This window comes from Pinus tabuliformis, chromosome 4_1 (assembly GCF_031772625.1).
Source record: "Pinus tabuliformis cultivar Carrire ecotype Pingquan chromosome 4_1, CPIR1, whole genome shotgun sequence".
NCBI classification, from domain to species: Eukaryota; Viridiplantae; Streptophyta; class Pinopsida; order Pinales; family Pinaceae; genus Pinus; species Pinus tabuliformis.
Window position 1 is genome coordinate 383,180,143 of NC_142303.1, and position 14,171 is coordinate 383,194,313.

Here is a 14,171-nt window from a genome sequence, read left to right on the forward strand (position 1 = left end):
ATTAGAACCTGTAATCATCATAATCAATATTTTTACAATAATTTTTCTTGCCACTTTAGCAACACTGCAACCAAAGTTGAAACCTTATGAGTATTGTTTCACAGTATTTAATTTGAGATTTTGTTATGTCCTAGACTCTGGATCTAGAACCAAATATTTTAGTCACGTAGTAGTCACTTGGTTTTTCCTCATTGCTGTGGGTGTAGCCATGGGTTTATGTGTAAATGCATGCCTATACCCCATCTGGGTAGAAGAGGACCTACATAAATTGATTGTCAAAAATTTCATGAATTTGGTGGACTCCATCAAAGGGTGTGTGGATGAGTACCTTTCTCAATAACAACTCAAACGAATTTATTCAAAAATATTGACATGTCAAGCTGCTGAAGATCCCATTTACAATGGATATAGGTCGGTACTAATCTCAACAACAGCAAAGGAAACATTGGAAGGATTTTCAAGGTGGGAGTCTCATCATGGGCGTTACAGGATGATGAAGTATGCTTGGCAAGATTTCATTAAAGTTGGTGGTGCCTAATGACTCTATGCCTCCGTGTCCTTGGCATTGCATGGATGTACACTATCATAGATCTAGCTATTGTTTAAGCTGTGATAGGAGTTCAACAATGAACTGAGGTGAGTTAGTAGTGAAGCTGCAAAGGTTCCTAGGGAGATGGGGATAAAGGCAAGCTTGGGTTGGAGAGACAAAAATTCTAGACATGTTCCAACCTATGTAGATGCACTTCTTGAACCTAATTTCTGATAAGTAACATGTGGTCATAGCCTTATGGTGGCTCTCACAACCTCGGGGAATGTATATAAAATGGGTAGCCTTGTTAATGGTCAGTAGGGAAATCCTTAAGTTGATGGGAATCTTCTAGTATGTGTGGAAGGTAAGCTTCGTAATCAATTTGTAGAGCATACAGCCTGCGATGATAATCATGTTGCATTTTTGACATCAAAATCAGATGTGTACACATGGGGAAAGGGAGAAAATGGACGGTTAGGTCATGGTGACCTTGAAGATAGAAATTCTCCAACTTTGGTTGAAGCATTAAAAGACAAAGAAGTCAAAAGTGTAGCATGTGGTTCTAGTTTCATAACAACTATTTGTCTTAATAAGTGGGTATTAGGTGCTGACCAAATATATGTGTTCAGGTTGTCGGCTTCCATTTGGTTGTTCAATGATAAATCACTTGATTTGATTTGTAAGGATAAATATGAAACCAAATTTTGGTTTCTTGGGCTCAAAGCACTAATCTCACGTGCTCATCACATAAAATAAAAATAGACTCAAAAAAGTGATGGAGCAACATCATCTTAAATGAACATCCCTTTTCTTACATCAAAAGAAATTCCCTTCTAAGCTTCCCATTTAGTAGTGCAGATAGTATACAAAAGGTTTCTGGAAAACAAACCTTGAAGCTAGTGGAGTACATATCCTAGTAAGAAATATTTCTTCTAGGAGTACAACAACTCAGTCGAATGCATCCTCCCTCTTAGCTAAGAGGAAATTTAGCTTTTAATTTCATTCCTTGGCATATCTACTGAGTAACAACATGAGCATGTCATTTCTTTTCTTTCTATTTTGTCTATAAGATTTGATGACAGTAAATGGGCAGTTACAACAGTGGGTGGGATACCTCTACTTGTTCAACTGCTCGAATCTAGATCCTAGAAAGCAAAAGAGGATGTTGCACTTTTCTAGGAAATTTATATTCTCATAGTGAAGAAATTTGTGGTTGTGTTCAAAGTACAGATGTTGTTCTAGCCCTCCCATGGCTCTTGATAAATGCTAGTCCAAAGGGACAAGAAGTTGTTGCTAAAGCGCTTACGCATCTTATTAGAGATGCAGATGTTGCCATTGTCAACTAGTTGACGGTTTTACTATGGGGGAATAAAGCAAACTCAAAATTACATGTGATAATGGTGTTTAATTTTCTGACGTTAGTGCTACGAATTAGAGACTAAGCTTTATTATCACTACTGGGTTGAGTTCATTCTGGTACAGGGAAACAAATCTCCTTTTCTACAGGTTGAAATATCAGTTCCTTAATTCTAATCAACAATGACCATACTCCGACATCTTTATTAAATGTTTTAAGGTGAAATATGAACCTGTTATGAATGTTTATTTATTGCTAAAGAAAGGGGTGAACTTATCTTTTGAGAAAGGAGACAAGTGGCAGAACATTCCAAATTCAATTCCAAGGAATTTGACTCAAATAGTTCAACAAACAAAAGCAGAATATTAGAACCAATGAACCAATTCCAGATTTCAAAGCACAATACTTACAAATAGTTTAAAGTTTCTAGTAGATAAATTAGAGATATTATTTTATTTTTAGTTATTATTCATGATTTTATTCTAGAATTATTGTAACAATTCAAGAGAGATTTAGTCTATATATTGTTTCATTTGTAATCTAAAAGGGTTGGATTTTGATGCCAAAACCTTTCAGCTTTGTAAAAATTTGATTACAGAATTCTTAATTGAAGCCTTCCGGCTCTAGTTCATGACAAAACTTGTGTTTCTTGTATGTTTTTCTAGTGTTTTCATACCTTATTTCTTCACATGTTCAAAGTACCATAGGATATTTTGGGTAAGAATAGATTGAATATCAATCTCTCTGAAATTCCCCGCAAAGTTATAATCATTTAAAGGGATTAGTTTATTGGATAGTCTGTCTGAGATAGCTCCTCTACATCTTTAAATTGTTGCCTCCTGTCATCTCTTGAATGTGTCTTGTTTGGCTGTAGAAATCTTCTACACGCATCCAAATTTTCCTGGTTGATTAAGTATTTAGTATGACTACTTAATTATCAGGAATTCCCTCATATTCTTCTTTAAAATCATTTAAAAATCATGTTATTATGTTAAAATGGATGATGACACTTTGACCAAGGATTCTACAAGAGAGGGATTTTTTCATGAACAAAGATTGGTAATCACCAGCAACCACCCAATTTAAATTATAAATATTTCCATTGTGCTTATTAGGCTGCTGTCCAGTGACAATGAACAACGTTAAACAAGGCCTCGTAACATTTGAGGGGCCCCCTCTGGTTCAAGGGCTGGATTGAACCTAAAGACTAGTCGAGTTGGTTTTTAGACGTAGTTTTTTGGAGCCAAGGACTACCTATGAGAAACATATACAACAACAGATACAACCATATAAACAAATTTCCCTCAAGAAAGATAAGAAGGATAATAAATTATCACCCAAGTACTATGGTCCTTACAAGGTGTTGCAAAATATTGGTACTATGGCATACAAATTGGAGTTACTTGCAGCTTCCCGAGTACACCCACTTTTCCATGTTTCATGCTTAAAGAAGGTTATTGATGACAAGCTCCCAGTTCAAACAGTGTTGTTAGAACTTGACGAAGAAGGAGAAATAGTATTTGAGCCTAAAGCAGTCACGGAAATGAGAACCTGATAGTTATGAAATCGATTAATTTAAGAGTATCTCATTAAGTGGAAGAACTTACCTACTGAAGGTTCCACATGGGAGGATGATAATTTTATACAAAAGCATCAAGAACTACTCAAACGTTGAGGAAAACACTTTTTGAAGGAGAGGGGCATGTTAGGTCCCTATAATACATTTGTATTCCCCTTACTGTTATTGTTAGTTTAGCCCCCTTTTGTTATTGTTGTGCCCATGTATCTCCCATGTTGTTATTGTCGTTCCCCATAGAATCCTACTATTGTTATTATTGTGCCCTTACATTATTATTGTTATGCAAGGTCTAATTATAGTGTGACTACTTAGACTCCTATATATACCAATGAGGTCTTATCATTTTTATCATCCAAGAATTTTTCATTTATGTAATGTAAATATGGGTGCCCCCTCAAAGAGGTTAATTTCTAAGTCGTTGATCTATATTTTCTTCTATTTTGTGAGCTGGTTACATAACACACATTTAGAAGACTGGACATAAGTGGGAGATGAAAAAAATTGAATTCATGAAAGGTAGGATATGAAATTAATTCAAAGATTAAAAAATAAAAATATCATCTCAATTTCTATATAAGCATAATCGAATTTGCAAGAAGATGTGTGTTAAGATATGAGTTAAGGTGAGTTCAGATGTTAATGTTATTGTTGTTGCTGGTGGTGTGTATGGTGGTTTGATCATTGGTAAAATATTGTTAAAGGTGATTTGGTGGTGATTGAGGTATGTGATTAAGGAGGATTTTTTTTTTGTGTGTGAAAGGAAGCGACCTTCATGATTTGAGTTTGAAAATGGAATGAAAGATGAATCAAGGAGGTCAAATAAGTGGCATCCTACAGATCAGGGGTTGTGTATCCTTCCAATAGTGGTTGATAAAAAGTTAGGGGTTGTGGATCCTTTCAATAGTAGATGATAAAATCACCAGTTGTATCTTTTTTCATTAATAGCTAATAAACTAGGGAGTAGTGAGTTCCTTCTAGTTGTAGCTAGTGAACTTTGTAACATCAAGTAGAAGCTTGACTTTGTCAAAATAATTGAAGAAAATATTAAAGAATCTATGTGTGCTATTTGTGCTACTTGTGTTCATTATTGTGATGCTCATATGAATTGTTGCTAAAGTGTTTATTTCTATCTTAGTATTATTTACTAGTCAAAGAAAGTGCCAAAGTTCCCACAATACTAATTCACCCCCTTCTGAGTATTGTCCTAGTTTCTAAAAATATGTCGAACTCTCTACCTCCTTATGCTTTGAGCAGTTCCACCATACTGAAACTAGTTGTTACCCTTATATCACTCGCTCCTCTAGGACAATATTCCTTTATTCCCTTCTTATGCCTATTAAACCTTGAAAGGCACTGAGCTTCTTTTGCCCATATTTTCATGCTCGTAAAACTAATATGAAAGTGACGAGTTCTTTCCATATTTTCCTACTCATTAATTAACTTGAAATTTTGTGAGCAATCTCTTTTCAATTATCAAAGCTCATTAAACTGTGAGAAATGTATGAAACTACTTTTAACTCTTTTTTGACCTCGTTAAACCTTACAAAAAATGAATCTATTGAGCATACTTGTGTTCTCTTTCACACCCATTAAACCATGAAGGAGCCTAAAAAGAGAAAATTGGAAGGGAACATGTATTTCTATTAGTCATCAAAATGCCAGAGTTAGTCATGTCACCCTTGAACATGGAACCTGTTTGAGCCATTATCTCATAGTTGGGTTTTAGCTTGCCTAGGAGTCGTACCAAACATATGAGTTTGTCTACTTCTCCAACTGGTTACTCTTCTAGTCACTATGGAGTGTGCTTCAATGTCTCCTATGGTGTTGCATGATATCATGTGGTGCTCATTAGTCATGTTTCTAAGTCACTTTTAAGTCATGACATTATGTGATCAAGGGAAGTCTCAACCTGTTTCAACCATCTGTAGTCCTCATTGACCTTTTTGTGTCAGCCAACCATGTATTAGTTGTACTTCATTGTATCATGACATCATCCATTCACATCATCTATTATTGTTTTGCGTCGATTGATGGGGTGATACATTAATGTCCTCCTTTGACAGATCTTCTTCTGTCGACTTCAACTCATTATCTAGGAGTTTGATCTAGGAAATAATAGTACCTTGGATTTTTCAATCCTCAATAATAGGTTTCCTCATGATTGACAATGGGTTTTATTCTTTGGCTGCTAATCGATTGAGTCCATGAGCATTCAATGCCAGCTGATTTATTCATACTTAGTGGACCGTGCTAGATACCTTCGAGTTCATTTTTATCATTGGTGGGTCGCCTCACATTCATTAACATTACACCTCATTAAATGTTAATCATATGGTCTATACCATGCTTAAGATCATCACATCTATTCACATAATGTAGATTCATACCATCAGGGTTATGTAGAACACCCTGGGTTAGGGACATCTCAATCTTATATGGCACCCTTCCCGGGCTGTGTTGGAGTTATGTATCATTCATGTATTTTGAGGACTACTCTGGGGAACCTCCTATATTATGTGTTTGTAGTCCTACTGATGTATCTTATGACATAAATATGCATTGTATTTGTTAGTGGCTATGATATTTTCCATTGGTCACATGGATCCACTGTGTATTATTCATGGCCATGTCTTAGCATTTCATGTCATGGATCGACAATGTATGTTTGGTAATTGTGTTCAACTTCTCTTTATGAAAAATATGGGTATCCCTGCCTTGGCGATGTTCTCAATAGATTTGAGACTCCAACATTTGGGTTCCTCTAATATAGCTTTGAAACCTTGGCTTCTTCCTCCCATTTTGACCTCTGAGACGTGGTAATGCATTTCATCCATTAGTTACTCTTCTAACCTCATGCATTAGGGGGCATCTATTATCATCCTATTTTCCTCTTATGATTTAACACACTTGAGTACTTATACTATTGACCTTTTTGGTGATTCCTAGCCCTTAAATTTACTCATTTTTATGCATTTTTGTTGGGATCTAGTTCTTAACAAAGTAATGATACCCTCATTTTGCTAGTATCCTTTATCTTCCCAACGAATATCATCCATCATTGATAGTTTTGTCCATGCGATGAGGGTTGAGCTTCTCGATTCTTCTGTTCCCTAGGAGATCGGATTAGAGGATCACTTTTTTGAGTTGTATTGAGTGCATTCTTGGAGAAGCTTCGTATTTTCTCTCTATCCCAAGTGTCCATATTCATTTTGTTTAAGAGGTATCTAATCCTGTTTATGCTTTTTATTCCAAAGGGTCAGGCTAGCTTTTGGAGAGACTGAGAGAACCATAGTCACCCTAATCTTAGATCTTAAGCCTAGGTCATCAGAGAGATTTTGTTGCACTTGGATGAGGAGACTATGCTGTAAGCTTGAGAAGAGGGATTCATTAAATGGAGGTATATAGTTTTGTACTTTCATTCATGATTAATGGATTATTGTTTGCTTCCTATAATTTTGAGTTGATCATGTTCTCTACTTGTGCATGTTGTTTTAGGCTGACAAACCCTCTACAGAAGGCTATTGTGTGCTTTGTTGTTGGTATATGTGTGCAGGATCTTGATTTTTGGTAGTTGGGAGTAAGATATTTAAGTAGGAGTGAGTCTATCTTTGCATCGGGCCCAAAAGACTTCACCAATCTATGAGAGTGTCTGGTACAATCCTTCAAACTATTATTTATGGTATCATTTATAAGTGTGGAAATTTCTTGCTCATATAGGAATAAACTATGGCTAGATCTACTGATCTCTTTTCACCATTACATACACCACTTTGGGTAGATCCGTAGCTAATCTACTGGGTTAAAAATAGCCCGCTAGCTAAGGTGAAATTCTCTCGTTAAAATAATGTGATCAATAATACATGTAGCTAGTTGGTACCAAGCATGAACATACATCCATCCTAGTGAAACATGAACATGGGGTCCAATTTCTTCCTTGTGACCTTTATCTTTATTCTTATCTCTCCTTTGATTCCATGGGGTGTTTGTGCTACTATGATATCTCTATGTAATGCTACTATTCCTCCCTTTACCTCTCCACTAATTTCTTATATGGTGCCATGTTGATCCATAATATATTTGTTGATTCCCACACCCTTGCCTTGATGACACCCATGTTTCTAGGAGGAATGGGTGGAAATGTATATCATTTTTAGCTCTCAAAATGTTTGGCTTGGATTATTCAACATGGCATTCCTTTGAGTCATGTGGGCTTTTGGATTCCCTTTTATGCCCCTCTCGGATATTTTATTCGTGTCCTTATAAAACCTCTTATTCATGTGGTCCCTTAGGTCCTTATTTACTAAGAGACATGTCCTACAATGTGATTTTATTTTTATTATAACAAATCTTTATAAACTTCTTTTGTATAGTAATATTCATTGTACCACTTGATTCCATCGTAGGATATTCAATAATAATATCCACATCATTCATATATATAACATGAAAATTAGAATGCAACACACATTTATCCATAGCAAGATTCAAATATTTAAAAAATTGTATAGCCTAAATCTTAACTTGTGTACATTGGATATTTTTTCTAGGAACTTGCAATCTATTAACCAAATGGATATTCATAAAATTATGTTGTAAACTAGGGTTAATATAAATAATGATCTTTCATTATGAATACATCCATGAATCTATAGCATAGAGTTGTCATATCAAAATAAACCCTCAGTTCTTTCTTCTTCCTTACTCTTTACCTAAAACTTCTTGCCTTAAAGTAGTTTTTCATATGCTTATCAATGATTACCACTATATGGTAGCATCTTCTTTGAAAGCATAAGGTAACATAAAATTCCAATTTTTTCTCCATAATGATTTTTTAGGTTTTATGAATTCTTCCATACTTGGACCATCATGCTTTTTCCAATCAAAGACCTTTTTCCTTAAAAAATACAAAATGGAACCAGTGTGTTGTGGGGAAAAGTATCCGACTCGGAATGACCCTATCCCTACTCTAAGGGTGATAGTTCCTTAGCAACAACTGAAAGTAAAGCTTTGATATTTTCCTTTATGAAAGTACAGAGAAGGAAGAAAAGATTGACCAATCGATATCCTTCTCTTTTGTCGATCTTGTCTTCTCTCTTCGTCCCTTGCTCCCAGCTCCTTGTTCCCTTGCCGGCCCAGCTACACAAAGATCCTGCACAAACAAGAGAGGGAAACTACAAGAAACATGTACTCATAACTGATGCATGGATTAGAGTGAATCAGATATACAAGTAAATACAATACATCAATGCAATACAAGTATATAGGAGAACATTCAAAGCTTTATTGATAGAAGTAAAAGGTTCTGAGAAGGTTACAACCATCAATGGCTCCAATCCAGCAGCACCTCCCCAGTAGCAAGAAATCTCCTCTTCACCTCTATAAAAGCAATCACCCAATAGCTCTAACTGTAAACCAACAGCACTTCCTTGCTTTGCACAAAATTCCAGCCTCCTTAGACCTCATAGAAGAGCTCTATATATAGGAGATTTGGAGAAAGGATGAGTCAGCTTGAGGCTGGCATAAAGCTGACTAGTGTCCTCTCCCACTTTAGTTAATCTTCAGTTCTTGAGTCCACTTGGAGAATCTTGCTTCCACTTGGAGATCAAGACCTTCTTACTCATCATAGGGCGAATCCTTTGAACCAAGTGTCAGTTTGGAAGCTTCCTGGGCAGTTGACACCTTGCAGAATGACTGTGCCACTTGGCCAATCTCGCCCAGCGCAGGTAGCCTTCATTGGTTTTGACTTTCAGCGCAGGTACAAGGAGGAGCAGTTGACATTCAGCGCAGATGCTAAGTGGAGCAGCTGACATGATCCAAAAATAGCCTGTTTTTGAGTGTTTTCAGGTGGAGAACTGATAGGAAGTGCTGTGGTTTGCTGACCTTGTTCCTCTAGGGGTAAGAACAACATGTTTAGGGACTTTGGATCCCTGTAATTATCGACATTTCATGCTCCATGCTGTGAGGCACAAAAATGTTTATAACAGTTGCCCCCTAAAGTATGAGGCCGTTTATCGGGTGAAATGCTTTATCCAGAGGGTCCGAAGTTCATTCAAGTGCTGAGAGGTGCCCTGTAATACAATACAATACAATACATTATTTTTCATTCTATTTTCGTGATCTAGCTGAGGCGGGCATTCCCATGCTTAGCTTTATAAATACATTTTGGTACATAGAACAGACGATCGTCTGATGGTAGACTGATAATTCTCTGCTGAAATTATCATCCTTTGAGTAGGATGATCATCTGCTGCAATGATGTACATGACAAATGCTTTTATATTTCCTGAATATGTATCGCAGCCCGGATGGATGAAACTAGATCCGGGGTCTTCAAACTCGTTCGATCTTCACTCTAAGTACAAGTCGATCCATGTGAGAATTTCGCTGAAGTCGAACATGGAAAGACATCGCTTGATTACCGGTCAATGATGAAAACCGTTAACAAGCGCGAGAGGAATCACCGATAATGATAATGACCCTCAAGGTACTGCAGTACAATTTACGTGGCGTGAATAAAGGACTTGGCGTCGAACGCCACGCAAAATCTTCTGGTCGAAGGTCATTGATGTATACCTGTTGCCGGAAGTGAGAAACTTGCCATTGAGGCATGCAAGCTTCAAAGTACTGATGGGGTTGTTCCTAGATCAACTTCTTGGATAATGAGCTGAAGTCGACAAGAAGCGATCCGTCAAAGGAGGGCCTTAATGAATCCCACATCAATGACACGGAACGGAGCTAATGATTTTAGTGGAGGTGAAAACAAACTGTGATATATGATTCAGGGTGGCGATCATGAATGGATGAAGGATAATGTATGGCAGTGGATGGGACACGGTTGACACTTTCAGAATGACCTCTCTTGAACATATAACGACACTGATGCGATGGATCGGTAGCATTACCCCAAAATGTGGATGGTTTGGCGAAGACCATGGTGATGAGACCGGTGAATGAAACAACCCAACCCGATGTGGTACGGAAGAAAAGTGTCATGTTCAAGAGCGACTTGCTACCATTAAGCTTCGATGTTCTCCCAATTTTTCCCCAGTCATTTCTGACCAGTACCTCTTTATTTTTGTCAAGCTTGAGGAGGATAACATATGCTTGTTCTATAACCTGCCCTTCGGGCAAGCCCATCGCTATGATTTAACGAGCTTAGCGATAGGGAAACTCGTTCTCGTCTAAAGACAAGTTTGTCGCTATTTAATCATTTTAACGAGTCTAACGACAAGGAAAACTCGGTCCTTTTCATTTTTAGAGAGTCTGAAAAGGTACAGAAAGTTAACTCCATAATTCCTTTTTCGTCATCTAATCCCTTAAGTCCGAAAAAGTATAAAACAATACAGAAGGGATGGGTGTTCGGTACTTTTAACGAGCCGAACAAGACAAGCGCTCGATCTTTTTGTGTAATAATCCCTCAGGTCCAAAAAGATTAAAGTCTAAAAGAGGGATAGCTCTTCCGGTCCCTTTAACGAGCTGGAAGGCCAGAACTCGGCAAACTTTTCATATTTTACGAGTCAGAAAAGAGCTCAAAGATGACTCGTCTTTTGAGGGACGAGTGATAAACAGGGATAGCAACTGATTCCAGGTACAAGTTGGAATTTTCCAATCACGGCAGTGTCACAAGGATGGCTAGGTGAAATCACTCTTCGCAGATGTTCCTCAAAATGGGTAAACACACAAAAGGAAGTGAATGATCGGCCAAATGACGGTGGAGGTGACGGTGCACAAACACGACCAAGGCTTTTATGGCTGATGAATTTACGATCTCAAAAGGGTATTTACCGGTTCATTTTTTCTGAATGAGCTTGAACTCTAAAGGAAAGCCTGCTCATAAACTTATGTTTATTTTTTAACGAGCATGAACTATGCGCTAAAACTGCTCGGATCTTCGTTTATTTTTTAACGAGCATGAACTATGTGCTAAAACTGCTCGATATACCAATCATAAGATAAGAATGCCTCCTCTAAGGATCCATTTTTTATAGAGCTTGCGCCTTACCACAGCTATGCTCCAACTCATCCTTCCTTTATGTAAGTTCGGAAAACGGTTAATCTTAAAACCAGATAAATAACCGCCCCTAGCTTGCATTCCAGTAGGTTTGCATGCCCCCAGGTATAGGATAGAATTTCGAGGCTGCCCCTCCTTTCCCCTACCTCTGCTTTTCTTTGGGTGTTCACAGCTACTTGTCACCTTGCTAATCTAATGTTAACGATACTAGTCTCGTTATTTTAAGGGGTCTTACGCGGTACTCAGTCTTCCCGTCGGTCCAACTTTTAACGAACAGCTATTTGTGACAAGAGAAGAACACCACTCAAAGACAAAACATTGGTATTATTGAGGGAGGCTTGCCTCTTTCTTATTATCCGAAGAGGGTTCTATTCGCTGCCGCAAATCAATCTCTTTCTTCGGCGGTGTCTATCATTAGGTTACTCAAAGATGGTTACCCTCTGTCACAACAATAGAATCTCTTTCTTTGGAGGTTGCCCCTACTTATCCTTCAAAACACTTGTTTTAATGGGTGAGGCTTGCTTTTCCCCAAAGATGGTTACTGCTTGTCGCAATAAGGGAATTCCTACTTGGGCAGTGCCCACCTCTTTAGACAAAGGTGAATGACTCTTTTGCCAAACACATAACTTTAACAAAAGAATACTATTCCAGAACAACCCCTCTTCCATCCACGGACGGGGTACGGACTAGTCATATTCTTTTGCGGAAATTCTACCTTATACCCAGGGTTTCTTCTGCCCGGAGCAGACCAGGGTGCATGCCCCCTGGGCTCCAGTCTTTCTTTCCGAATCACTCGCACTCATCGGGAAGGAGGACTGGGGGTGGAGGCATATCTTGAGTGAACAGACCATTTAGGATTGGTATTTGACTATTTGCGATGCGAGATCCCGGAAATGAAAGTTGGTCTACGAGCTTGACCACCCTCCCTTCGTGTGGAAAACACATTACTCTAAAGAGTGAGGAGACTATCGCTCCCATGCAATAAATATAGTCACGTCCAAGGAGTAGGTTATAATCCAAGGGTCCTTGGACGACCATCACGATCAAATTAACGGTCTTCCCTTTCAATGTGACAGGCACATTGGGGAGGATTCCTAATGGTCGACTGGTTCCTTTATCAAAACCTGAGAGATTCTTAACTCAGGTAAAAGCGCCGGGGAACCCAGTGCTTTCCAAGCAACAGAGGAAAGGATACTCACAGATGCCCCTTCATCAATGATAGTACCAGCCATAATCATTCTATAGATCTGGACAATGATTCTGAACGGTATACTGGCTGGTAACCGGGGTCTGCCTAGTTGATTCCAATCAAAGGATACAACCAGGTTGCTTGGTGGTGGGACCGAATATACGGCCTGGTATGACCCTGATGATGTTCCTTCCTGCGATAAAGGAATGGGCGCATTGCCCTGACGCTCATCAGAGTCGGAGTCGCCAGTTTGTTGTGGGGAAAAGTATCCGACTCGGAATGACCCTATCCCTACTCTAAGGGTGATAGTTCCTTAGCAACAACTGAAAGTAAAGCTTTGATATTTTCCTTTATGAAAGTACAGAGAAGGAAGAAAAGATTGACCAACCGATATCCTTCGCTTTTGTCGATCTTGTCTTCTCTCTTCGTCCCTTGCTCCCAGCTCCTTGTTCCCTTGCCGGCCCAGCTACACAAAGATCCCGCACAAACAAGAGAGGGAAACTACAAGAAACATGTACTCATAACTGATGCATGGATTAGAGTGAATCAGATATACAAGTAAATACAATACATCAATGCAATACAAGTATATAGGAGAACATTCAAAGCTTTATTGATAGACGTAAAAGGTTCTGAGAAGGTTACAACCATCAATGGCTCCAATCCAGCAGCACCTCCCCAGCAGCAAGAAATCTCCTCTTCACCTCTATAAAAGCAATCACCCAATAGCTCTAACTGTAAACCAACAGCACTTCCTTGCTTTGCACAAAATTCCAGCCTCCTTAGACCTCATAGAAGAGCTCTATATATAGGAGATTTGGAGAAAGGATGAGTCAGCTTGAGGCTGGCATAAAGCTGACTAGTGTCCTCTCCCACTTTAGTTAATCTTCAGTTCTTGAGTCCACTTGGAGAATCTTGCTTCCACTTGGAGATCAAGACCTTCTTACTCATCATAGGGCGAATCCTTTGAACCAAGTGTCAGTTTGGAAGCTTCCTGGGCAGTTGACACCTTGCAGAATGACTGTGCCACTTGGCCAATCTCGTCCAGCGCAGGTAGCCTTCATTGGTTTTGACTTTCAGCGCAGGTACAAGGAGGAGCAGTTGACATTCAGCGCAGATGCTCAGTGGAGCAGCTGACATGATCCAAAAATAGCCTGTTTTTGAGTGTTTTCAGGTGGAGAACTGATAGGAAGTGCTGTGGTTTGCTGACCTTGTTCCTCTAGGGGTAAGAACAACATGTTTAGGGACTTTGGATCCCTGTAATTATCGACATTTCATGCTCCATGCTGTGAGGCACAAAAATGTCTATAACACAGTGTTTTAAAGAGAATCACCTACTTTTCAATTAATCTCTTTGAGGTGGTTAAACATACATACCTATGTATATACTTCTCTAATTAGCTGATATGACCACAATTGTGAAATGACATAGTAAAATACATCTTCTAGTGTCAGTTTCAGTGAAATCAACACTCTAGAAAAATGTATATGATCTAAACATTGTGT